The 26,864-nt window shown below is 42.8% G+C and overlaps 1 long non-coding RNA gene across 1 annotated transcript; it reads left to right on the top strand.

Moving 5' to 3' along the window:
* Nucleotides 1-813: 813 nt before the first annotated feature.
* On the top strand, nt 814-3,992 carry LOC310707593. The gene is made up of 3 exons (XR_014526606.1): nt 814-886; nt 1,663-1,712; nt 3,853-3,992. It is a non-coding gene; the product is annotated as an uncharacterized lncRNA (long non-coding RNA).
* The last annotated feature ends 22,872 nt before the right edge of the window (nt 3,993-26,864 follow it).

The following is a 26,864-nucleotide window of genomic DNA, read 5'->3' as shown; positions in this document are numbered from 1 at the left end:
GCCAGTCAGCCAGGGATTTGGAGCCCAGTGTCATCAGTATGCCGATAACACACAGCTCTGTCTCTCCATTCCATTTGAATCAGGGGAGGCTGTGAAGGCATTGGACCAGTGCCTGGAAGCAGTAATGGACTGGATGAGGGCCAATAAACTGAAGCTGAATCTTGATAAGATGGAGGTGCCAGGGGTGGCCAGTTCTCATGTCTGGAAATTAGGATAATGACCTGCTCTGGGAGACTTTGCATTTCCCATGAAGAAAAAGCTGGTTGTCTTAAGAGTACTCCATGATACAAATCTATCATTGGAGCCCCAAGCAACTTCTGTGGTTGTGAGTTCTTCTGCCCAGCTTAGGCCTCTGCAGTCCACTCGAGTGACCTCCCATCTGGGCTTCATGAGCTGCCCTTGAAGATAGTCTGAAATATGTAGCAAGTGCCACCTGAGGTCCTTTGGAGAGAAAGGCGGGATAGACATTGCTAAATAAATGGTGCAGAATTTGGCTGCAAGTTTGGTGAGTAGGGCAGTCAAATGGGACCACATTTCACAAATGTTGAAAGCACTGAACTGGCTGTCAGTGAACTGCCACCCCTAATTCAAGGTGTCGGCGCTAGCATACAAAGTCCTAAATGGCTTCAGACGAAAGTGATTAAAATATTACCACACCCAGTATCACCCATTTCAGGTGCTTAGCAGGGGAGACCCTGTTCATCAGGAGTGGCAAACTGGATCTGGCAAGCAGGCTGTCCTATGAGCCAAGTTTGACTGGTGGGTGGAGCCAATGAACTATCAATCACCTGACATCACAGTGACTTCAGACGACTCGTTTTTAACTAAGTGGTTTGAAATCAAACCATGTTGGCACAACACCCATATCACAAATGATCAGCTGAAGGTTAAAAAAAAACAAAAACCCAACTCTAAATAATATACACATAGTTTCAAGCAATAATATACACATAGTTTCAAGCAATAATATACACATAGTTTCAAGCAGTAATATACGGTACATGTTTTTGCCAGCATTTTGGTAAGTTATTTTCACTAACTTTATTTTTATTTGTTTTTTGGTCAACGTTTCTCCTGATACAAGCATTTTACTAAAAATGCTTGTTGGAGAAATCCATCACAGAATTCGGAGAAGTGCAAATTTCAAAGGCTATCTATAATTTAGTTTGTTTATTGGTTCGGGAAGTTCGAATTAAGTAGGTTCGAATTCAAATGCAGATTGAATACTTTTCTCCCTTAGCCCATCTTAAAGTAACCATTGACAAGTCCTGGATCCAAATGAATTTTAATCTTCAAGGCCTCTGATTTTCCCAGGCAAATGCTTTAAGATGTTTCCCCAATACCATCACCACTATTATAATCTCAGATTAATAGCTTTCAGCAGCCTCATTTATTTACTGGCACAGAATATCAATGAGAATCCATAGTGTAGGGGATAGAAGCCCGCTTTAGTGCTCCTGCTTCCACTGAGTTGTGCGGAATACACTGTGGGAAGATCTCGCATTGAACTTTCTGTCACTCTTGCAAGGGAAGGCACAAAAGAAAATGTCTTGCATGTTAATCATTTTTGAAGCCTTGTAATTGTTTTCTGATGAAAGCTGGAGCTGGTGTGATAGTTCTCCAAAGACAGTAAATGACTTTTTCCTATTGTCTTCTTCACAGGCGTGAAGCACAGAGAAAAGAGCACTGAATTTCCCATAAGAGCACTAAAGGTGAAATTTATACTTGCACAGAGTCCTGTGTATCACTTAAATGACACTTAAAGCACATATTAAAGGATAAATCCTGCCTTCACCTCCTCCCAACAGCAGTCAGGAATCTCAGGCTGTAGAGCTAATGGGTTTCAGCTGCACCAGCACGAGGAGTCTGGGGAGACATTGTTGGCATTGACAAAACTCTGTGAAACTACACTATAGGTGGACATAATATCAGTGGCGGCTGGTGCCCACTGGAACTTACAGGGCAAAAATCAGAGAGGCCAACAGTAAATAAAGCCAGAGTCAACTAATCCTAGTTTTGTCCCCACCCACCTCCCTGTTGTTCAACAGGGGGGCAAAACTGTATCTAAGCAGGAGGAAGGTAATAGACAAGCAGGGACACTCCATGGACTGGTTGTAAGTAAGAAGGAAGGCAGGTGGGAACCAGCTGAGGACAGACCCCCATATGCCCTGACGGGCCAGCCTCTACTGCATATATTACAGACCTTGGAAGGGGATTGAAGATTTGTTCGAAAATGTAACGTCCAAGTCTACAGGGCTCTGTAATATATGCAGTGGAGGCTGGTCCATTAGGGGGTCTGTTCCTGCACTCATCTAGGTTTAAAGATGTTGCAGAGACTCATTTCCTAGCTCTGTTGCCATTGCACAGGTGGTGGTGGTGAAGAGGAGACCTCCATTCCTTCTTTCCTTCTTCCTTCCTGTTTGCTTCCACCAGAGCAAGCAGAGCAAGTAAATGAGTAGGAGAGAAGGATAAGTGGATCTGGAGGGTCATTAGTGGGTAGGAGTTAAGGTGTTTGTGCAAGATATCCCGGGGTCAGAGGCTAACAGGTCGAGAAGATCCCTCTATTAAGTGCTGAGCCAAATGTTCTTCAATGAGAACTGAAAATAGGGAGTACTTTGGAAGGTGAAAGGCACTGGCGGAGGAAGAGGAGCGTGGGGGGAGCGCACTGCCCCTGACAATGCTATCCCCAGGGTGCCATCGCAGCTGTCCCCCCACCCGCGCTGGGTGCCCTGCCCCTGCAGGTGGCGCACCATGCCCCTGGGACGTGTGCCACACCCCTGCAAGTGGTGCGCCATACCGCCGGGATGCGCACCAGCCCACCCCCGCCTGCTCTCCATCCCCAATGCCAGAGCATGAAGCTCCGCCACTAGTGAAAGGGATGAGACTAAAGTGTGCTACTTTTTCCGTCTGTTCCATTTTCACCACCTGTTCAATGCAGCAGTGGTTTTTGTTGTTGTTTATGTTTGGGACCCAGAATGCCCCATGAAAAGCACTGTGGCATCCATGTTGCATCATTCCTGGGGGGAATTAGCTGAATTTAAAAGTGGAAAAATGAGAATTTAACAACTTCACCCATCCCTAAATTTTGTGGTTCACAAAGGGTCAACAAGACAAACCAATATAGTGGCATTGGAACAAAGTCTCCTAAATGCAAATAGGAACATTCCTGTGGAGAGAGAGAAATAGGAACATGCCTGGGTATACAGTGTGACAGGGCCATAATCCTGTTTTGATACTCTCAGTACATTCAGCAAGATGGTTTTATTCTGGTCCTATTTTTATAGCATTTTCTAGAATAAGCACCATTAATGCAGCTCTGGTTCAGAAGTAGTATACGGGCAATATTCCCAGACTGTAGAAAGAAAATGAAATTCGGGCTCATTATTACTATTATTAGTTTATTTTATTATTATTCCCTATGAAGGAAGTGTAATCAGATGAGATGGCACATTCACCATCCAAAGCAAAAGCATTTTGATCTACCCAGGCAATGTATTTGATAGCAATGGCAGGACAAAAAAAGGAAGAATGACATTGGGTATGTATGTGGATGTGTTGCGGTACAGAAGAAGAACTAAGAGGTTAACCGACTGAAGCTCAAAAGGCTGCTATAAATACAGAGAGCTAGACTGCCAGGTTCCGAAGGGAACCTTATTTAATGTCTGATGGAGAGAGTGAATCCTGTGAGTTGTCAGAGGAGATGAAATGGGGAAAAGTGAAAGTCAAGATCCCTTTATGACAAGCAGGTGCAAAGGGCTGGGGAGCTGGACATGTGAATTTCTCAGGTGTCTATAAAGGTTTTGTTGTCATTTTTTGGTCCGAGCACAAAGTACATTTCCTCCTTCACCACAGAGTGATCACACAACCGGCTCCCACCCACCTGAGACTGTAAGAAGAGGGACAGATTTCAGAAATGAAAAAGGAGGTTTCCTGACACTCCTGAGATTTAGCAACTTGCACTTGTATAAATTTAAAACTGGCTTTGGCCCTTATCTTGCAACATAGGGAACAGTCAAGGACTCTCTTTTGTTCTCTCTCTCTCTCTCTCTCTCTCTCTCTAACTATTGTGCTACATGATGGAGCTGTCCCCCACAACACACAATATATCCTCATTTCCCTTCCAATTTGAGCAGCTCAAGATTTAAGGGAAATGGAGCAAATACAAAACCAGTCTTAGAGAAAATGCTTGATAACTGTTCAAAATCAGGTTTTTCCCAAGGAAGCAATTTACCCAGGAAGGTGGTGAGAAATTCACAACTGCTCTGGACAGTCAGAACAGCTCGCCCAAAGCAGCAGTCAATCATTCTAGAAGCTTTACGAACTGGCACCCTGCACAGTGTGCACCAATTTCCAAATGACTTTGGTTTGTCCTAAAAATGAAACCATTTCCCCCCATAGATGACACAATTTGGCAGTACTGTTGGGGTTCATGAGGGTCCAAATGAAGACAATGGGACAGGAGCACATGATGTAACACTTTGTGGATCCTTCTTCAGATGACTGGGGACAATAAACACATCATCCAAATGTCCTGGACATTAACCAGGCAGTCCTTGTTGACCTCCATAGGTTTCACATCAAATATCTAAGTTGACCAAGGAAACGGTCTAGCAACCTGATGTTGTGCCATGATTGCTATGGAAATGATTCCTGCTTGGCAGGGGGTTGGACTCGATGGCCCTTGTGGTCTCTTCCAACTCTATGATTCTATGATTCTATGATTCTAGGTCCAGGATGAGAGACCATGAAATCTGCTCTGAGCTTGCAAAAAACAAAGTACATTAAATAAAGGTGTTCCCAGAACTACTTCCCCATCACGACACAGTGAAAAGGTTGTGTAGAATGGACTTCAGGGATGGACCGACAATGAGAGCCACTTATGCATTTCATGTTACGCAAGGAAGCCCAATGATAATGGAGCAGCTATGGGGGAGGTAGGAAACCTGTCGCCCCCATGTACTCTTAATGGGAGCCTAAGTAGAACACACATTGTTCAGTACAAAAGCAAATTGTGGAACGTGTCTATGGGGGCACATATTTCTCATTAGTGCTACTAATCCTGAAATTATTTCCTTTGTGAGGCATCAAAAAAGAGGTTTTTCCCCCTCTCTAAATTCTGTGCTTCTGTTAATCAGCACATCTACCACCAGCTGTGAAATTAGCCTCACTGTCTGAAATATGGGTGGCACATTCCCTCCAGCATTTGAAACCACAGGGAAGGGCATTGTTTTGCAGCTGAAATTCAGCAGTCATTTATAAGAGCAGCAACTTAATGCAATTAATGCAAATCATTTAAAGCATGTTTTAAAAGAGTATTAAGAGCATATGGTGATTAATATGTGCTAATTAAAGACAACCTAATTATTTCCACATGCAAATAGAGGCTTATTTGAACATGCAAATGCAGAAAATGAAAAACCATCTCCCACATATAAACTTCAAGTGCCTATTTCGGGCCTGCTCCTTGAGGTTAAAAGAAATTAAGCTGTTTAAAATTAAAGAGATTTCTATTTAATCTTAATTTTAATTGCTGGAGCTATAAATTAGCAAAGAAATTGGCCACACTAATAATAAAGGAAGCACTTGATGTGGAGACATATTTATAGTACAATTAGTAAACACCAAAACCCATTGTTGCAGAAAGCCAATCAGGGATTCTGCCTTAGGTCTACAGCATAATTTCATAGAAAGTTAATTCTACACCCATTCACGCCAGTTAAACTTTGGAACAACTCCAGATGTACCCAAACAAAGCATCAAGGGGTGTTTTTCCCCTTGCATTAATGGACTTCATCTCTAAAATGTCTGTAAGCAAAACAAACAAAACAAAACAAAAGCCTCATGAATTTAACCCATCCCCAGTCACTATAATAACAATTATGATCCTCCACTAAAGACTTAAAGTATGCAACTGGATCTCTCTTCTGCCTTGCTCCTCAATCCCACCTTCTAGTTTCTTCCTAAGTCCTGACTTCCTCTCTGGGTGACTTCCTGGCTCTCTGCTACCCACTTCTCCTAGGTCAGCCTTTGGCCCTGCTACCTCTTCCACCCATCCTTAGGACCCTGCCAGTCCCTGACATTTGCTATTGGATTCCTAGCTTGTCCCTCAGCTCTGGTTCACATCAGACTGCTGATCATGGCCCAGCCCTGACACGTAGAATTCATAGAATCATAGAGTTGGAAGGGACCTTGAGGATCATCTAACTCCCTTCAATGCAGGAATATGAAGTTGTCCCATATGGGGATTGAACCTGCCACCTTGGCATTATGAGCACCACGCTCTAACCCACTGAGCTATTTGCCCACACGTTCACTAAAGAGTAGTTGGAACTTACTTGGACCAGTTGTGACCAAGGAGAGCAACACCCGCTGTCATATGTCTGCTAGCTGGTTCAGCCTCTGTTTCTGAAGTTCTCAAGCAAGAGGGGAAATGACAGTGATATATACAAGTTTTGCATGGTGTGGGGAAAGTAGCTAGAGAAGTGTTTTCCTCCTGCTCTCAAGGCCATCCAACGAAGCTGAAACCTGGAAGATTCCAAACAGACAAAGAAAAGTACTTTATCTGCACATAGTGAGCCAGGGATGGCTGCCAACTTGGATGGCTTTAAAAGAGAATTAGACAAATTTGTGAAGAATAAAGTTATCACTGGCTATTAGCCACAATGGCTATGTTCTACTTCCACTGTCAGAGGCTTCTATAGACGCATCTCTGTCTTTTCTTTTAGTGTGTCCCTTTTGTTCCAGAGGGGAAGTCTGGTTCCCCCCTTTTCTTATGTGTGATTGTTTGATGTGATATGTTAAACTGATCTGTATTTTTATATGTATTTCGTATTCCTATACATATATGAATTGTGGGGGACGATGGCTTTGAACAATAAAGATTCAGATTGTTTAATTTCCATCCAAAGAATTCAAAGCAACAAACCTCCCCTTTCAGCTGTATTTATGTAAAATAGTTAAACTTATTAACTCACAAGGGCATTAGAAGAAATAATTACTCAGCGGAGTTTTGAAAGAGTGTTTACTGGGAAAGTGTATGTATTAGAGAATATTAAATGTTTGCCATCACTAGATAACCTTACATTGCCCGCAGGGAAATATTTCACGGGGAATTAGTTTCACTTACTTTCCCACGCTTAGATTATCTCATTTCCTCACCAAATGGCCATAACTTTCCAAATCATTTGTAAGAGAATATTGACCATGTCTGACTAACGTACAGTCCCTGGACTTCACTGGCTTTTCACTAAGATGCAGAGGGGTTAGACTAAAGGAGCCTCTTATCCCTTCCAGCTCCACAATTCTATGTGTCTATGGTTCTATATATATATATTTAAAAATATTAACCACAATTCAGCAAAAGGTTCCAGGGCAAGGTTCAAAAATATGAATAATAATACTTCACGCAACATATACATACCTAGCCAACAAATCAATCTAGCCAAAGACCAGAAGATAAAATAAAAAGCCCAGAACCTAAATATATATATATCAAACAAAATTTCTAAAAATTAACTACAAGCTAAGATTAAAATCCCTGAGTATGATGGTCTTCAACTGGCACCAAAATGTTTGTAACATCAGCATGAGGCATGGCTCTTTAAGGAACGTATTCCAAAGCTGAGACACTACCACAGAAAAGGCCCTCTTCTACAGAATTTCCTTCCATAATGCAACAACAACAACAACAACAATTTATACCCTGCCCATCTGGCTGGGTTTCCCAAGCCACTACAGCTAGTCTGGCAAGGTTTCTGTATTAACACCTGCTAATCTTTTCTTTAAGCCATACTTCCTCTACTGTCAATCCACCATTTTGTTATCAGTAGTCCATTTTGTATTGCTTAGCCATTAAAATCAATTCATATAGAGCAAAACTAAAGTAAGCCAGCCAGTTGTAGCCAGTTACAGGTAGCAATGAAAGCTAGATGAACATCCATTTTCCAATATATTTTCAATGTTTGACGTGTGTGGGTTTTTTAAAAAAACAACTGAGGCTAACCAATGACAAACTTACCACAACAAAACTCACTGGAAGCTGAGGCGGGTGGCATTCACATGATGCCAAAGAAGAGGTAATGCTTCACCAAAGAAAGAGGACAAAACACACTGCACAGATTAGCCTAAATTTTGCAGTTGCTAATTTACAGATATACAAATGCAGATTTAGGAAATAAATAATATGATTTAAATGGAAATACAATGTAGAAGACTGTGACCAAGTGACCTGTGTGCCTGTTAGTCAACTGCCCAGTCGTTACTGTTGATAGGCATCTTCAAGGCCTCAAGTCTCTCTTTTGAAGATTCTTTGTCTCTAAAACCAGGCTGGGACTGGGCTGCCCTACAGAAAGAATACTACTCCTTCAAATAGAGGACTGCTATCTGTGCAGAGACACCAACTTCCATAGAACATCAAGGGGGCCCAACACAACGTCCTGACATTAAGTTGTGTGATGTCCTGACGTCACTCCGCATTTGGTCTCAACAATGGGGAGGGTCTCAGACCTCAAATAAAATTGAGGGGACCCAAAAAGCCTCGCCCCCTGGAGCCACAACCTATGCAACTATGTTAATCACCCTCTTTATTATCAGTAACTGAGTGCACATCATGTCCATGTAAATGTTATGCAAGCTGTGTGATCAGATGTACATGCAGCTAAAACTAAAAATGTGTTCTCGAAGCTACCAGTATGAATTTGACTAAACTGCGGGAGGCAGTAGAAGACAGGAGTGCCTGGCGTGCTCTGGTCCATGGGGTCACGAAGAGTCGGACACGACTAAACAGCTAAACAAAAACAAAACAAAAAATGTATTTTTGTGAGGGCATTTTTGTACTTTACAGTGTGAACTGCCCTGAGATCTTCGGATGAAGGGCAGTATACCAATTTATTAAATAGTATACTATTTATTAAATAGTAATGGTAATGGGATGTGGGTGGCCTTGTGGGTTAAACCACAGAGCCTAGGGCTTGCCGATCAGAAGGTTGGTGGTTTGAATATCTGTGACGGGGTGAGCTCCCGTTGCGCAGTCCCTGCTCCTGCCAACCTAGCAGTTCGAAAGCACATCAAAGTGCAAGTAGATATTTCCTTTATCCTGTTTCTGGCATCCTTATTTATTTCTTATAAGCTGTTTCCTTTATGAGTAATTATTAATTATTAAGTCTTTTATTTGGTTGTTTGTATTGTTGTATATTATGCTTGTGGTTTGTTTTGTTCATGTCTGATGGGGGTGGATTTCTGTGCTGGGGGGTGGGGGGCTTGTGTTATGTTGTAAATAAAATTTCCAATAAAAATTTAAAAAACAAAACAAACAAAACAAAGTGCAAGTAGATAAATAGGTACCGCTCCAGCGGGAAGGTTTCCGTACACTGCTCTGGTTCGCCAGAAGCAGCTTAGTCATGCTGGCCACATGACCCGGAAACTGTAAACTGGATCCCTCGGCCAGTAAAGTGAGATGAGCACCGCAACCCCAGAGTCATTCGCGGCTGGACCTAATGGTCAGGGGTCCCTTTACCTTTAATGGTAATGATAATGGCCCTCTGTCTTATGAGCATTTCATAGATGTGTCCCACAACATTTATTCTCAATGGAGAGGGAACACAGAGATCTGCTGAATCACCCTTGCCCCAAAGTGGTGAGGCGTTGAAATATAACCACAGCAACCTGTATCTAATTTCAGAGCAAGGAAAGAGGGACACCATGTGGTAACCTACATCACTACTTTCCTGATTGTGAACAGAACATGTCCTTCATCTCTAGGGTGTTAATGCTCAAGTTCTGGCCCTTCATCAAAATCGCCTTGTCAAATATTTAGAGATGGTCACTTTCCATATGCAAATACCCTGCAAGTGTCTGCTGGAAAACACCAAGCATTTGTTATGAAGGAATTGTGTCATTTAAAGCATCAACCAAGGCAAATCTCTTAATTCCCACTGTAGCTGACACTTGTAACTCATAAATAAATCCCAAATTAGGAAGGATTTGAATTTTTTGCTCAGTTTGTTTGCCTTTTCTTGATTAGATCATTAACAATAAGGCATATTAATTAAACATGAGAGCAGTTAATCTAAGAGACTTAACTGAGGATATGAGATTTAGGAGTTCATCAGAAGAAGTGCATTCGGGGACTAATCACTGCTGAATCTGCATTATCTTCCCTTATGCTGCTCAAAATGTGTTACTCACCAGCATATGATGAGGAAATGATAAGAAACAAACAGGGAGGTGTGTTGTGTGTACAGACCACCTGTGTCGTGGAGTATTAGACAAATAAAATACATTTGATTTAAAATAAACATCTGTAATCATATTTATTTAACGGCGATTAACAGCACAATCCAAACCGAAGTTCTGTCAGGATGAAAGGGATTGGATCTGGTGTATCTTTGGCTTCCCCAGTTCTGGCGCAAGTCCCTCAGCTCAGCTCAGCTCAGCTCAGCCAGGACTCTGCTTGAGGAATTTAAGATGGCAGGCTTTACACTAGCATAAGACCTTAAAAGGGACGCGGGTGGCGCTGTGGGTTAAACCACAGAGCCTAGGACTTGCCGATCAGAAGGTTGGCGGTTCGAATCTCCGCGACGGGATGAGCTCCCGTTGCTTGGTCCCTGCTCCTGCCAACCTAGCAGTTCAAAAGCACGTCAAAGTGCAAGTAGATAAATAGGTGCCGCTCTGGCGGGAAGGTAAACGGCGTTTCCGTGCACTGCTCTGGTTCGCCAGAAATGGCTTAGTCATGCTGGCCACATGACCCGGAAGCTGTACGCCAGCTCCCTTGGCCAATAAAGCGAGATGAGTGCCGCAACCCCAGTCGGCCACGACTGGACCTAATGGTCAGGGGTCCCTTTACCTTTACCTTAAGACCTCAAAAAGGGTTGATTCGAGGACAGGACGAGGAGAGAGAGACCTATTCCAAACCCTGTCCAACCCAATCATACGACCTAGGGCCCAATACTCAAAAATCTGGTCCATAGTATCACCTCCCAGAGGCTCCTGAACAGAGTTTGGAACATTGGGTAATTTGCATTGGTGTAAATTATGCCTGTCTAAGTTACGCCGGCTCCCTCGGCCAATAAAGCGAGTTGAGCACCACAACCCCAGAGTCAGCCATGACTGGACCTAATGGTCAGGGGTCCCTTTACCTTAAGTTACATCTGTCTGAGTTGCACTGGTTTTCTATAGCTAGGATTTCTCTGCAAGACACCAGCTGCACCATGTTAAATGGGTCCTTGCCATTTTGTGTGGTTTCAGTTTCGCTTTAAATGGATTTGCTTTTCGTGGAGGTGAGCATAGCGCTAAGCAGCTATGAATGCAGGGAACAAAGTCTGTTTGAGACTACCGCCTCCTCTGCCATGCACCCCCATGTGCCCTCTAAACCTGTTCTGGGGTTCTCCCAGCCGTCCGAAGCAGATTTTGAGGTGCACAGGGACAGAAGGGGTTGTGGTTTCATGGCACAATCGGACCTCATTCTGTGCAAGCAACAACTTAGTTGAATCTCACCTGTTTTTATCTGATATTGCTCTTTTTATTGTACATCACCTTGAGATGGTGGCATAGATGGTGATTAATAATAATAAAATAATAATTTACTCTGTTATTATTATCATCAGCCAACTTACTGCTTAAGAAGCCAATGCAGAACAGACTAACCATTGCAGCAGGCATCCCCAACCTTTGGCCCTCCAGATGTTTTGGACTACAATTTCCATCATCCCTGACCACTGGTCCTGTTAGCTAGGGATCATGGGAGCTGTAGGCCAAAACATCTGGAGGGGTGCCTGCATTGCAGCACAGATGAAGGCAACACACAGGGGGGAGAGGGGGGCTTTCTTCCACCATATGAAAGCAATTGTTCTCCACATTGCACACAACAGCTGCAATGAAAACTCTCTCGATGTCTATTATTGGTGAGCCTCATTTAAACTTAGGTAGAGATTAGTCTAGTGAAATAGCCCTCCCGCCTGCAACCTCAGTTTAGGAATCAGGAATCCTCCCCCAGTACTCAGAGCGAAACTCTAGCTCAGTGATCAATTCCTACCCAGGACTCAGGAAGAAAAGCAGCTCTGTCCCTCCTACTGCGTAAGGCTATTTGTAACAGTGGCTCCTACTGACACTTGCCTCAGCATTACAATGAAAAGGAAATGTCGCAGCATGTTCTGAAAATTGCCAATCATTAAGCATGAAGAGCTTCGGTCTTGTCTACCAAGGCTATTATGATGCATATTCCAGGGCTCAAAACTACTATGTCATCGTGCTGAGCAGCACAACACTGGCTGCACCTTTTGAAGCTCTCAGGTACATAATAAAAGTGTATAGCATGGTATATCTTAATGAAGTGCTACTTTAGACTCTGCTAGAAATGGTCGTGCGCAGGAGCCTTTTGATTCTCACGTAGGCGCCCAGCATTTAATAAGCCTTTCAAGGACTGCTCCGTTTTATTAATAAAACGCAAACAAAGCAACAAAATTATTCTCTCTCTTCATCACAATCTCATTCCACACATCTCTGTTGTGCAATTTATTCAGTACAACATTCCAAATGCTAGCTAACAACATCTTTCTCCTCTGTTTGCTCTGTTAATGCTAGGAACTCATTAAACACACTGACATTTTTACTCAGCTCAAGATTTGTTATGCTTCTACCCTCCCCTCGCCCACACACACACACCCTGACTAACCAGAATCTTCCTTTTTTCATTTGTAAGATTCGTTGCATTAAATGTACAAAAAGACTTTGCTGAATTGTTGGAGATGCCTAATGTGTTCATGTAATCCAACACTGCAGATGTAGGGCACATTCAGGGGCTAATCTACAGATCTCTGTGTACACTGAGGCTCCTTGTTGTCTTCCTTGAGACAGTCGTACTTCATATGCGCAACAGTGCACTCAAAGGAGATATTTTAAAAGTGTGTGGGTCTCCATGAGTGGGACAGAGTCCTATGGAACATCATATTGTGGCCCTAAAGCATTTCTTGTAGTATAAAGCAAAATACATTCATCATTCATTCATTCATTCATTCATTTAATTTAAAATCTTAAAAACAGAAGACATCTTTTTTTAAAAAAAAAAAAAAGCCCAACTAAATTAAAACACAACCAAAGAGGCAAACAAAATCTAACAAACAATGAAACTCAGCAGGTTAACAAACTCATCCAAAGCTCTGGGAGAACAGGTAAGTCTCCACCTGGTTCCAGAAAGCCATATAAGTTGTGCTAGCAGTGTTTGGAGATGAAATTCCACAACTGGCATCTGTTTCATAGGTTTGTTTTTTTACTGGCAGTTGACATACTAATTCTTGACCCAAATATGGCTCCTTTGTCTACTATAACTACAGGATTCTGACATGCAGAGAGAATACACAGATACTTTTGCTTTGTTTCAGTGGAACTAAATCTATAATTCATTTACAAATTAATCAATTATAAGTCATATTAATCCATCTCATGTAAGAGTATTGTTATAAGTTTGTAGGGTGCCAGGACTCCTCTTATAATTTGTGGGTGTATGTTAAAATACAAGCCAGGAGCTAGCCTAGTGACATACCCTCCAACATTTCTCTGATGAAAATAGAGATGTCCTAAGGAAAAGTGGAACATTCTGGGATCGAATCAGAAACCAGGGCAGCTTCTGTAAATCTGGGACTGTCACTGGGAAATAGGGACAATTGGAAGGTCTGTAGCGATGGCCCGCTAAAGATGAGTCACAAACTGGAACAAATAGAGTGGCTCTGTGCCAGAGAGCAAACGAGGGGGGCTCTCTCAACTCAGAATTAGTCAGAAAGACAAAGCCTTTTTCTGAAGTAGAGTTTCAGAGTTGGAAGGACAGCAGTTGTCTTCAGGGTTTCAGTTTTGCCCCATGTAACCAGTAGGAAAAATAGTTGCGCAAGCAACTGGAGAAAGGAGGTTCAGAGCAATGTGGGCTGACAGTTTGAATTCAAGGAGCCAGCCATGAGAGAAACATGACTCTCTTAGAGTGCAATGCTGGAAACCCCTCCGCCATAGGCTCAGCTTGCATATATGTGTAAAGAAACCATATATCATAAAGAAATCACAGTCTCTGCCGTGCCTCATTTCAAAAGGAAACACGGACCCTGGGTAAGTACCTGGACCCCCGAAATCTCACACTGCTGTGGAGATTGGGGTGATGGGTAACCCTGTGTATCATTGCTTCTATGAAGAACAATCCTCTGCTTATTTACCCTGAGGTAAATGTAAAGGTAAAGGGACCCCTGACCATTAGGTCCAGTTGTGACCGACTCTGGGGTTGCGGCGCTCATCTCGCTTTATTGGCTAAGGGAGCCGGCATACAGCTTCCGGGTCATGTGGCCAGCATGACTAAGCCGCTTCTGGCGAACCAGAGCAGCGCATGGAAACACCGTTTACCTTCCCGCCAGAGCGATACCTATTTATCTACTTGCACTTTGGCGTGCTTTCGAACTGCTAGGTTGACAGGAGCAGGGACCGAGCAACGGGAGTTCACCCCATCGTGCGGATTCGAACCGCCGACCTTCTGATCGGCAAGTCCTAGGCTCTGTGGTTTAACCCACAGCGCCACCCGCATTCCTACCCTGAGGTAAAAGGTAAAGGTACCCCTGCCCGTATGGGTCAGTCGTGTCCGACTCTAGGGTTGTGCGCCCATCTCAATTAAGAGGCCAGGGGCCAGTGCTGTCTGGAGACACTTCCGGGTCACGTGGCCAGCATGACGAAGCTGCTCTGGCGAGCCAGCACCAGCACAGCACACGGAAATGCCGTTTCCTCTGCTGAGGAAACCCTGAGGTAAGTCCAGGTAAATTGGCAAAATAGCTGCAGCCTCGATCTCTCGCTTTGACAAAGAACATTTGCAGTCCTTTATCTTGTTGTTTTTATTAAGCCCTTATCACCGCTAAAAAGCCAGGCCAAAAATGTTCTGCAATTTTCAGCAATAGGAAATACTACACTTATGAAAAAATCAGGAAGCATTTGTAACGGTCATATTGGGGACTGTGAAAGAGAGACAGGTTACCAATGGAACCTTTTGCCTCCGCCAGCAGAAGCAATGGATAAAAGAAATAAGGGAGTGCTGAATACAAGAATGTAGTGAATGTATGAATTATTGTTAAGCTCAGTTAAGGAGCTATTAGTGAGGATGTTCTGGTCATCTATCCTAATACTAAGGGAATGCCTGATTCCCTGAACTGATTAGCACACAGCAGAAATAAATGGGATTATATTAAAAGGCATGGGAGAGCATTTTGTTGATGAAAAATAGAACTGCAAAGATCTCCCTTGCTTCGTTTTCTTTGCCCAATGGAGAACAGAGGGATAGCTAATAACAGTAGGAAGAAATGCGTTTACACGGAATAGATATGCGCAGTATTTTCTCCTTCCTGAACAGATGAATAAAAGAAAGGGGTTGTATTCAGTATCCCCCCCAATTATATATCCTAACCCTCCAGGCCACTAAACGTATAGCATCAGAAACAAGCACAGCCGTAACAGGCTTGCAGCATTGCAATATGTGGCAGGGAACACTAGCGCCAGCTAGTTGTATGCAAGACTTGCACACATTATCAAAATGGGTTGGGTGAATGAGAATCAGGTTTAGACTGTGTTCCAGAGCCATGTGGCGATGTTCATGGCAAACCCTTAATCAGAAGGACGTTATGCACCTGTGTAATTGTAGTAACTCTGAACGGGATTGCAACTGGCAGATGACATAGCTATCATTAATTTACGTGGTGTTCTTTTTTAATGGAGAACGGGCAATTAGAGCAAACTACATCATCAAACACATGGAAATTTAGTCACACCATTTCCAACAGTTCTCTCAGTTAAAATATGCAAATCCCTGGATACTCAAAAGGGGAGAGCACTATTCATTCTGCTAAAGCAAACCTCCAGATCTTAGAGAGTTTGAAAAATGAAGGTTAGGTTGGAGTTTTTTAAAAAAAAGCAAGCATTCTTCCTCTTCTTCTTCTTCTTCTTCTTGCTCCTCCTCCTCCTCTTCTTTTTTTTAAGGAAAGAGAACCCACAAACTGTGTTCAGAGAAGAAACTTTCCTATGTATTTCTGTACATAGCAAACCGCCTAAAGGAGCCAGAGGAAGTATGAAGATTAACAAATTAAGCCTGATCAAAGGCTGTCCCAGCATGGAATAACATGCTGAAGAACATCCTTATCAGATCTTTATCCTCGGGACTTTTAAAAAATAGATGGTAAAAATCAAGCTTGTGAATATTCAAATATTCAGTAAAAAAAAATTTTTGATGTTAGAAAACTAATGTGCTTGCCAAGGTAGCAGGCCTTTTAAATTCTGAAAAACCAACATTTCTTCCTTGAATAACAAGTAGAGCATCTTCGTTATGATGTGATTTGAGAATCCTACACATGTCTGGTAAACCCCATTGGGTCCAATTGGCACTTACCCCCTGGTAAATGTGTAAAATATTTTACCCTTAATCATATTTTAGTCCCAATCAAATCATAACTCAAAAAGGTAAGCCTCACTGAGTTCAACAGGACTAACTCCCAGGTAAGTGTAGAGGATTTCACCCGTAGTCACACTTCAGTCCCAATGAAATAATTGAAAATAGGACTAATTTGCCCCATTCAATTCAATGGATGCCATCCAACTTGTTTCTCAGAAAACATGCAAAGGGTTGCACTTTTAATCAACTAACCAAATAAAGAGGTTTGAGCAGTCCTGTCATGTACATTTTTACTCAAGAACCCAAGCAAATTAAATGACACTTTCCTCCAGGTTAAGGTGGATCATAAGCAGGGGAGTCCTCAGAAATATGCACCCCTCTGCACCAGAGGAAGGTAAGGGGAGAAGGCACCTCCCACTGCTTGACAGCATAGGGTTGCCATATTTTGAGGAGCAAAAAAGAGGACACATTTGCTGACTTTTAACTATGGATCGCTATGATGACTCTACCCATAAAAAAGAGGGCATGTCCTGGGAAAAGAGGACCTATGATTGACTTTCTTTCTTTCTGAAACCTAACATTTCCAATTAACCCTTTGCCTCTCTGCTTGAAATACAACTTGCCCCTTCTGTGTCCAATCTCTTGCTACCACTGACTTCACTTTGCTCAACAAGGCTTGCCCTCTACTGCAAGGAAAAGGGAACCTGTGGCTCTCAAGATGTTGCTAGACTCCAACTCCCATCAGCCCCAGCCAAGACAGCCAATGAAGGAAGTGGCAATAATCCAACAACATCTAGAGGGTGGTCTCCATCCATGCCATACTGTGCTTAGGATTGCAGCATCAATCAATTTAAAAGGTCGCTGCTAAAAAAACACCAGTCAGTATATTTTTAAAGTTTGGGGATGAGTCTTTTCTGGATGGGTCTCTGTGCGAATCATGAGGGGGTTGTCTAAAGACAGAGAAGGTATTTTCCCCAAAACTATTATTTGCCAATTTGTCAATGAAAAACCAAAAGATTACTCTACATTTATTTAATAGAGTGACAACTTTATTTATAAGGCAACGTGCCCCACACCAGTGCAAATGGCACTCTGTAGTCTCCCTCGGGGATTAACTTGCCATCCAAAGTCCCAGGGAATAATTAATTTATACAGGGGTTGATAGATATCTGATGCAATGTGCTGGACAGCATAATGTAAAACAAAGGAAGCAGGGCAGGGATGGTAGAATCTACATGCAGCACAGAAAGATTTAATATCATACTGAACAAACCAGCAAAAAAATGGAGTGAACCCTGTGAAAAGAACCTACAGAGAGGAACATTTACACACCAACTATAAACCCCACTGAAATTATCACCCCCATGCATCCTTCAGAAAGGGAGGCTATCATGAAACTACTGCCAAAACTTTAAATGCAAAGCAACAGTTATGAAGAATCTGGGTCACCAACCGGTACAGTATTTCACACAGTGGAGTTTTCAGTGTTGTAGTGGAAGAAACCCAGTTGTTGTTTTCTTTATTAAGCTTCGCACACACAACAGAACATAATGTGACGTACCAAGCACTGCAAACTTCATAACGATCTAAACTAAAGAACATTCTAATCTAGTCCATTATAATAGTTCCCCAAGGCCCACTAAGGTAATGCAAGTAATGGAATTTTGATGGTGGCGTATAAAACATGAAACCTAGATTTTTCGTATTAGCATAGATGGCCAAGCAAGACTTGTAACAGCAATTAGTGTGAAAACGCATATTTCAATCCAACACGCACACTAACTTCAGTGTAAGGTCCTGAGATCTGAAATGGACTTTATTCCTGTGCAAGCATATAGGGAGGATGGATCTCATGCAAGTATACAGAGGGATGTAGCACAATGAGGATAAAATAATTTTCATATTTTCATAATCTTAAAATTTGATGCACTGAGGAGATCCATCATGCCTGGCGCCCAGGGGGACTGATAAAGCTGAAGGCAAGGAGCAGGAGGGTTATGAGAGGAGCAGCAGGGGCAGCCCCACGGGCCCTACCCATGCCATGGCATCCCCTACTTGCCCCACACATGAGGAGAATTCCGAAGCAGGTAGCTGGTTCTACAAGCAATTTAGAACTCTACAAGACTGAAGCTCTACATCACTCAAGGTGCCTCCACATGCAGAACTTCTTCAAATTTGATAGACAGTGGGGTCAAGTGATGTGAAGGCAAGGGAGAGGCCAGGAAGTGTGGCTCCACTCTCCCCCTCATACAGTTGTAATCACATAGGGACTGGAGTGTTAATAAGATTGTACCCACAAACTTCCTGGGGCACAACTGGGCAGATGCAATTTCATCTGCGCTGTTCCTAGCCTTCCTACATTTCTCATTTCGCTTGATGTTCTGCTACTACCATCACCCTCCTACCAAAGAAAAATTGGCAGTGGAGCTACATGGACAGGGTTTATTGAGTTTGGAACAGTGGTTATTTTATTTGCACTTGGACTTCTGGAAAGTCTCCCCAGTCACTCAAAATGTTGGTTCCCTGAGGAAGCTGAATACAATGTCTTTCTTCGAGACTCAAATCAATACATGTTTATCTGTAAAGAGTGTGCCTTGAGGAAGCTTTCCATGGTGGCTCTCAAGTTCTTAAAAAAAAACCACAAAAAACCATTTAATCACAGAATGTGTAACTCTGAGAAGCGGTTCAGTTTAACCAGGACTGGGAAGCTGCAGGACTCTCTATATATTTGGATGATAATGGACCAGAATATTTGAAGCTTTGTATGCAAACTAGCTCTTGGTGCTTTATAACTTTGGAAGTCATATAGCAAAGACTTGACCTCAAACACAAAATGAGCATTAAGGATATTTGACCCACATCCAAAGTCCACTTCTAGAGTAGGAGTTGCCAACCGCAGCACTGATGCCACCAAAAGCAAGGATATGGGCCATCTGTGGACAGCAGGAGGAACCCACCTGAGCCATGGGGTCAGGCATGCATTCCAATCTGCCTTTCCCATGTAGAGCAGCTGCCTGCTTCTTAGGTTCAGAAGACGAAAAGAAAAAGAAAAATTACCTTAGGTGAGAGCGATCTCAACAGTACTATAATTCTTCCTAGAGTGGTACTATAAGCTTCATTTGTGATACACTTGTCGACAAGTTCGCCAACTCTGCTGCTACTGTACTACTCTGCTCCAATATAAAGCCAGAAATCCCTGTGTGAGTTATACCTAAATGAGGCCAAGCTAGGAATAAAGAGGTTTCTGACAGGGCAATGTTAATATTAAGTAATACCAAGCACAGTTCACAGATAACTCTTCAATAGCTTCCTGCTGTTAAGGTTAATGGCAAAAACCTGAACTGGGGAAACTTTATCTATGATTTTTTTATATAGTACACAAAGTCCTTTGAAATGAATACTCAAGATTTTGGGAGAAAAGTGATAATATTGCTGTTCCCCATCATTTTTCACCACCATATAACCTCCTGATTTCCTTTTACTTTCCCTCTAGATTGCTGTATATTATTCTAACCATTTTGTCATATATACCGGTATATATGACAAACTGATATCTCATCAAACTGAAGGTGGAAGAACAGCAGCAAATGTCATGTTCTTTTTTATATGATTTTTATTTTGATCATTCAATATCTATGCAACTTAATATATTAAAAATATCTTTAAGGTATACACAGAAGTAGCAACAGACAACATAAATGAAATATTACAAAAAATTGCAGTTGCATATCAAAATGTTACATTAATACAGCACTTTTTTTCTTTAAAAAATGTTTAGGGGTGCTCTCATTTTCCTACTCATATTGAAATACTGCCCCTCAATGAGGCCAAACTTAGAATCACAAAATATTTAGGGGTACGCGTACCCCTGTGTCCCTCCACAAAAAAGCACTGCATTAATACAAAGGTCTTTGGGTCAGAAGGAGCTGTGCCAGTTTCATATTTGGACATCTTTGGAATACTTGAAGCGAGGATGCCTCAGATGTTCATGGTCTGATTTGGAATACCAATTTCAGTCGTATTAGGAATCAAGCAACATTTCCTCTCCCCCTACCCAAGTGCTTCTCTGCTCTCTGAACCTAATCTTTGCAACCCAAGCGTAAAATTTCATCCACTAATGGCACCACCGAGCTTTTTGTGCATTATCTCAACCATTCCATTGGTGATAGTGTCAATTAACTGATTGAGGGGAGGAAGATAATGAAGAATACGGCTGCAATCTGTTAAAGTTTAACGTATGTAAAATGTTATGCTTGAATATGTTGTGTTTAAAATGGTTGGGAGCAGGTGGCGCTGTGGTCTAAACTGCTGAACCTCTTGGGCTTGCTGATCGGAAGGTCGGCAGTTCGAATCCACGTGATGGGGTGAGCTCCCATTGCTCTATTCCAGCTTCTGCCAACCTAGCAGTTTGAAAGCACACCAGCACATGTACATAAATAGGTACTGCTGCGGCACGAAAGTAAGCGGGGATTCCATCACAGTGTTCCGTTGCGCCTGAAGTGGTTTAGTCATGCTGGGCACATGACCCAGAAAGCTGTCTGTGGGCAAACACTGGTTCTGTCTGTTAGGATATTTCTGTTCCACCTTAAAAGGGAGCAGGCTTTGAGAGTCACAGAGTCTGCGTATTTCCTGTTCACAGGATGTTTATGTTTTCTGTTGCTTTCGTTTTCTCTCTGTGTCTGGAGACACTGACTCAGGCAGTCATGTCTTTCTTTGTTCTGATCAACGCTGAATAAAACTTGTAATAATGCTCTCCTGAGTGCGACTTTTGCTGCGCATTATCTGCTGATAGAGTGTGCATGAGCTCTGGAATGTGGCAAGATATTTTCTAGAAACTCATGTCGCTAATTGCTGATACTGCGTGCCTACAGGAGATCGATGGATCGTCCGGCAGACGGCTTGGGGCCATGATGGACTTTGTCTCCCTGGCAGTATCCCAACACTGTCAAGTACTGGTGTGGTTGCTCAGGAGCAAACAAGCAAGACTCCCACCTGTCTTTTCCAGGCTTTATTATCTGTAAATCTATTTACAGTGCAGAGCGTAGCAAGTCCATGTCTGCTCAGTCGCAGGCAGAATCTGGGAGTGGGTAATCCTTATACCTTCCCCAGCATAACAGTCATGTGACCCCCATCCTTCTCCTCCCCTCTACTGCGCAGAGTGGGTGTGGGCAAAGGGGGACTTGCCTCCCCTCCGCTTTGCCCAGGCTTGGTTTTGAGGCTCTCCCTAGCATCTTCTGATCCCTGTGCCCCTTCCCCACTGGAAGCGGGGCTTCCCTCATCGCCAGAGGAAGAACTGTTTCGCAAGATCTTCGGAGGCTCCCTGTAACACAACTGCCTTTCCACCTCTCACCTCTGAGCTGATGGCAGTTCCCTGACAGGCTCCCTCAGCTTGAAGCGAGATGAGTGCCACACCCCATAGTCATCTTTGACTGGACTTAACCACCCATGGGCCCTTTACTATTTTTTACCTATTTAAAATGGTATAATGAGAAGCTTGCTGCAAAAGGCTGGTGTTTTTACATTGATGGTGATGTAAGCAACCTCACGACTCACTTTATGACTCATCATGAGTTGGTCTCCTGACACAGCTCATGAGTTGTGACCTGCGTGGGTATGTCTGTACTTAAATGCTGAAAGGAAGCAGCCTGTGTGTGTGGATTTTTTGCAGAGAGAAAGAGAAATCCTCTTTTGGTAAAGATGCTTAGAATATCACTCTGCAAGCAGAGTGAGGAAAGTTTATAGAACTGAAACTTGTTGCTTGCTTGAGTTTGTTATTTTTGCAACATTTATCTTGTATAACTAGTATTTAAGACTGCTCTACAGTAACGCTATACAACTCATTCTTGTGGTGGAGAGAATTAATTTCTGCACAAGACCAAGACAGTGGCTTAGCGTGGGCTGCCAGTGTCCAAGGCCACACGGGGGGGGGAGGGATGGCCGGAGTACACACGTGCATTCAATTGACTAATGGCATCCGCACCACCCAGGAGATCACAGCCACAGAGATAAGAAGAGTCGTTCTGTTGTCTGGAGCAGTCACTTCCTGGTTTGCATGGAGTAGCCATTTTCAATGAAGCTCAGCAACCAAAGCATGCAGCTGTATTGAGGCAACACCGGGTGTTAAAATTTTGCGCCCCCTAACAATTTTGCACCCGGAACTACAACCCCTGTGGGCTACACCACTGAGTTCAGATGAGGAGTTCTGCTGAACAAATTTCATACAATCCTATACTCAGTTATTCGGGAATAAGCCCCATTAAACTGACTTGAATTCACCTCTGTCTGGACATATATAGGATTGCACAGTAAATCCAGCTATTCAGCTTCCATTCCCATTATTGATGGTGGGGATGGGGTTTCAGACAAGGTGACACAGACCTAGCCCCAGCAGGTAGATTGGGTCAGGACTTAGGAGCCATACTCACAGCACTTGTTTGCACACACAGCACTTGTTAGCTAAGGATGTGTGAATGTGTGTGTGGTCCTAAGTGATAGGATGTTGCACTGCATAGGCCTTGCTTTATGCAATCAGTATCCTCAGAACCCATTTCAAGTAGATCCTTTGCTTTCAATCAGCAACAAGAACTTTTTGATTGCCTTCCCAAAGAAATAATGCATGCCACCACCTAAAGGAACATAAATAAGCAGCCATGCAAATAGGCTTATTTCCTCTTCATTATTTTAAAATGGGGAAAGTTCTAGGCACTTAATCATATGTCAGTCTATGGATCTACTTTTAATTTTAATACTCCATATACTCTGTTAATAATAATTCATAGCATTTTATATTTAATTTCTGCAATACACTTTATAAAAAGTAAATGGCTAATTAGTAATATTAATAAAATATATGATCTATATTCCAGTTCTGCTAATGAACAAGTGCATAAATTTTGCAATATTTAATGTGTGCATAAAATATATCTCGTACAGCACAGTTTGTGTTGATTTAAATAATAGCTTTAGGCTTTATTAAATAGTATATCCAAATGCTCCTGTTGCCCAGGCCTTGCTAATACCCAAACTGCAATATCAGCAACTTAACTTCAGTTTCAAGTTGCTGTGCATTTGTTTTTCTTAAATTTTATTTAGCAGCACAGTACTCTAAAATGCAAAAATATAAACACTGCGGCAAATACTGAAATCAAAAGACATGTCTCAGCTCATATAAACAGTTGTTCTTTTAAAAAGAACATCTAAAAGACTTTTTGTAATTCAAGGAATAAACTGGCTCCTCTCTCTTTTTAGTGTGTCAAGGGATTATTTGTGTATTGTAAGAAGAGCACTGAAGTTTTTCAAGTAATTCAGTTCAATTAAAACATTTAAATGTATTTCATGCTATGATTCAAAGCTGGGGTGGGAGAAACTCTGGTCCTCCAGATATTGTTTGACTTCAACTTCCACGAGTCTTTCAAGCAATAAGCTAAGTAGGGATGGGGGAGGAAACCGACTCGGTTCAGATTTAAAGACAAACCTACCTAACTCACTTTCTGAAACAATAAGCAACTGGAAACTAATCCATTTACTACCATCATTGAGTTTTCTTTGAGGAAACATTTATTTCTCAGAAATTTCATAGAGCGGCTTGACTGTAATTTCTGTAAACAAATGGCATGCAGTGCCCCAATTATAAGGCAAGATGGATCTGAATGCAGCTGTTCCAACTGTCCTTGAAAAGAATTGCTTCTACATGTAAACTGGGGAGGAGAGAGGGGCTTGTGAGTTAGCAAACTAAAGCTTTTGTGATTATAAACACAAGGACATGGAAGCCCCTCTGAAATCAACAGGCGTTACCTCTCAGTAAATACGTTCAGGACGGAAAGCTAAGGAGCCCATATATGCTCCTTCCATGATAGACAGTTCATGATGTCACAGTGCCTGTAGCTTTTTGTAAGCAACATTCAGGATCAGGCTATTCAAAACAGGCTTTGGAACAAAACAGCCAGAGGGAAAAGCAGAGACTTGGCTCAGAGCGGATCACAATCCGCTTTGTTTTCCCTGTGTGTTGCTCCTATTTCTTGCACTTAATTACTATCTGCCGACCGGGCTATCTATCACACAGCTTACTTCCATAGTACTGTGCTTCACCAGCTCCATTCTTCTCTATTATCGAGCTCATTTTGTCGAGGGAAAAGTTCCTTCATGCAATTTCTCAAGGTTGAACACAGCCAATGCCATTTGTTCATAGGCACCTATTCAAGAATGAATAAACAGCCCTAGTCAGATATATCTTTTGTATGAGGATAGAAGAATCCAGATGGTGTCAACACCACCAAGAGTAAATAATACAATAATAAAACAAACGCCTGCTTTCCTCTACCCTCCCCATTCCTTTTTCCTTTTGTATTGTGCCTGTTGGATCTGAGAGCCTTATCTTTTCATATATGTGCAACACTTAGAACATTTTAGGTGCTTTATAAGCGGATGGAAAATATTGAGATAAAAGCTGACAATAACCTGTCTTGAATGGTGCTGAGAATTGCAGTGCATCACTTAATGGGGGAGACTAACAATGGAGTATTGTGTTCTGCTGTAGAAATCCTAGAAGTATTGTGTGCTGACCCCTGGAAATGCAGGAAACTCAACTGCATAAGTTGTGGTTAGCTGCTTGGGACAAGATGTTAGCCTTGGTGGCTCAAATAAAGCAAGGCAATTCTTTTGCAATTCTAGAGACAAGGCATCTGAAATTGTGTAAGCTGCCACAGCCAAGATCCTTGACCATTCTAAGGTCACACAATATGATTGCTTACGTAAGCCAATATTCAGAGATGTCAGGGGGTGGGGGTGGGCTGGCAGCAGAGCGTGTGAGCTTGCATCTTATGCTAGAGCAGCTCTGTATTGAGAATGCATTTTGAGTCGAAAAGTGGATTATAATCCCCACAAATAATAATTTGGTATCTCATATCCAAAGGCATGTTTGAACATAAACAGTGTCTAATAATAATAATAATAATATATTTATACCCCGCCCATCTGGCTGGGCTTCCCCAGCCACTCTGGGTGGCTTCCAACAAAATATTAAAATACAGTAATCCATCAAACATTAAAAGCTTCCCTAAACAGGGCTGCCTTCAGATGTCTTCTAAAAGTCTGGTAGTAGTTTTTCTCTTTGACACCTGGTGGGAGGGCGTTCCACAGGGCCACTACCGAGAAGGCCCTCTGCCTGGTTCCCTGTAACTTGGCTTCTCGCAGTGAGGGAACTGCCAGAAAGCCCTCAGCACTGGACCTCAGTGTCCCAGTAGAATGATGGGGGTCTGCATAAGGTGGCCTAATTTTGCAGTTGACTATTTAAGCCAATTAAACAGAACCATTTAATGCCATCAACAGGAGCAAAACAAACCACTAAGGCAACATTTCTGAGGCTAATATAGCTGCTGAAGACAAAATCAGTGCATCTCTCAAAAGACCTCTAAGGTTTCTAATATAATCGTGAATTGAAATAATAAGGATAAACAAGTTCACTTAGGCTGCAATGTCAAGCACACTTACTTGGATGTATGCTACAAGGACCGCACTGGGACTTCCAATAAGTGTGTTTTAAGATGTGGCTGTTAAATTCATCCTGCAAAATAATAATTCAGGGAAGGGAAAAACGAAGATGCAGGGCAGCAGGAGATGGAAGCTTGGTAGGAACCAGCAAAAGAAGATACTGAATCATCACATGCTACCTGTCTGAGAAGCCGTTTCCATACTCTTTATAGCTGTGGTGCTCCACGAAAATTAACATGGATGTTGGTCACAGTCCGAAGTCCCTTGTGGGCTTAGCAGGTCTATTGCTTCATATGTTAGACAGCAGAGCCATAACTGCTACAGAATGTTTCTGCACTAGCCAGTGGATAAGCTGCATGCTCCTGCACCAGGGCGGAGAGCAGACGGGGGCATGGCCAGCACGTGCCCTGGGGGCGTGGCATGTGTCCCGAGGGCATGGCACTGCCCCCCGCAGGGTGAGGAGCGTGTCCCAGGGGTGTGCCATGTCACCCACGGGGGCAAGGCATGCGTCCTGGGAGTGTGGTGCGCCACCCATGGGGGCGTGGAGCCCAGCGCGGTGGGGGGGGCGGCATGTGTCCGGGAAGGCAGCCGTGATGGTAACCCCCTCCCCGATGGTGCCGGGAGTAGTGCGCTCCCCCACCCCGCCCCTTTCCTCCACCAGTGGCACTAGCCAACTTAGGGGCAGGACAGCAAAGCATTATCAAATATATTTTCTCTCTGGACTCCATGTACATTATACCTCTCACTCTGCTAACAGAGATTTGGGGGACACACAGCGGACTGCAGGGGGAACAGGAGAATGCATTCCATCAATATGCTTATTTTATTGATGGATGGACACCATTAGATTTTAACTATTATCCTTATATTGCAGGCATGGGATGGGGTTGAGTTGGAGAAATAGCGGCTTGCTTAGGGCCATGCGGTCTGCTCAGAAGCAAGATCTGAGCCAGAGACATCCTGGGTTGTTTAACTA

Source organism: Podarcis liolepis (genome assembly GCF_965112155.1).
Source record: "Podarcis liolepis genome assembly, chromosome: 5".
Lineage (NCBI taxonomy): Eukaryota > Metazoa > Chordata > Lepidosauria > Squamata > Lacertidae > Podarcis > Podarcis liolepis.
This window is presented reverse-complemented; position numbering and strand designations above follow the sequence as displayed.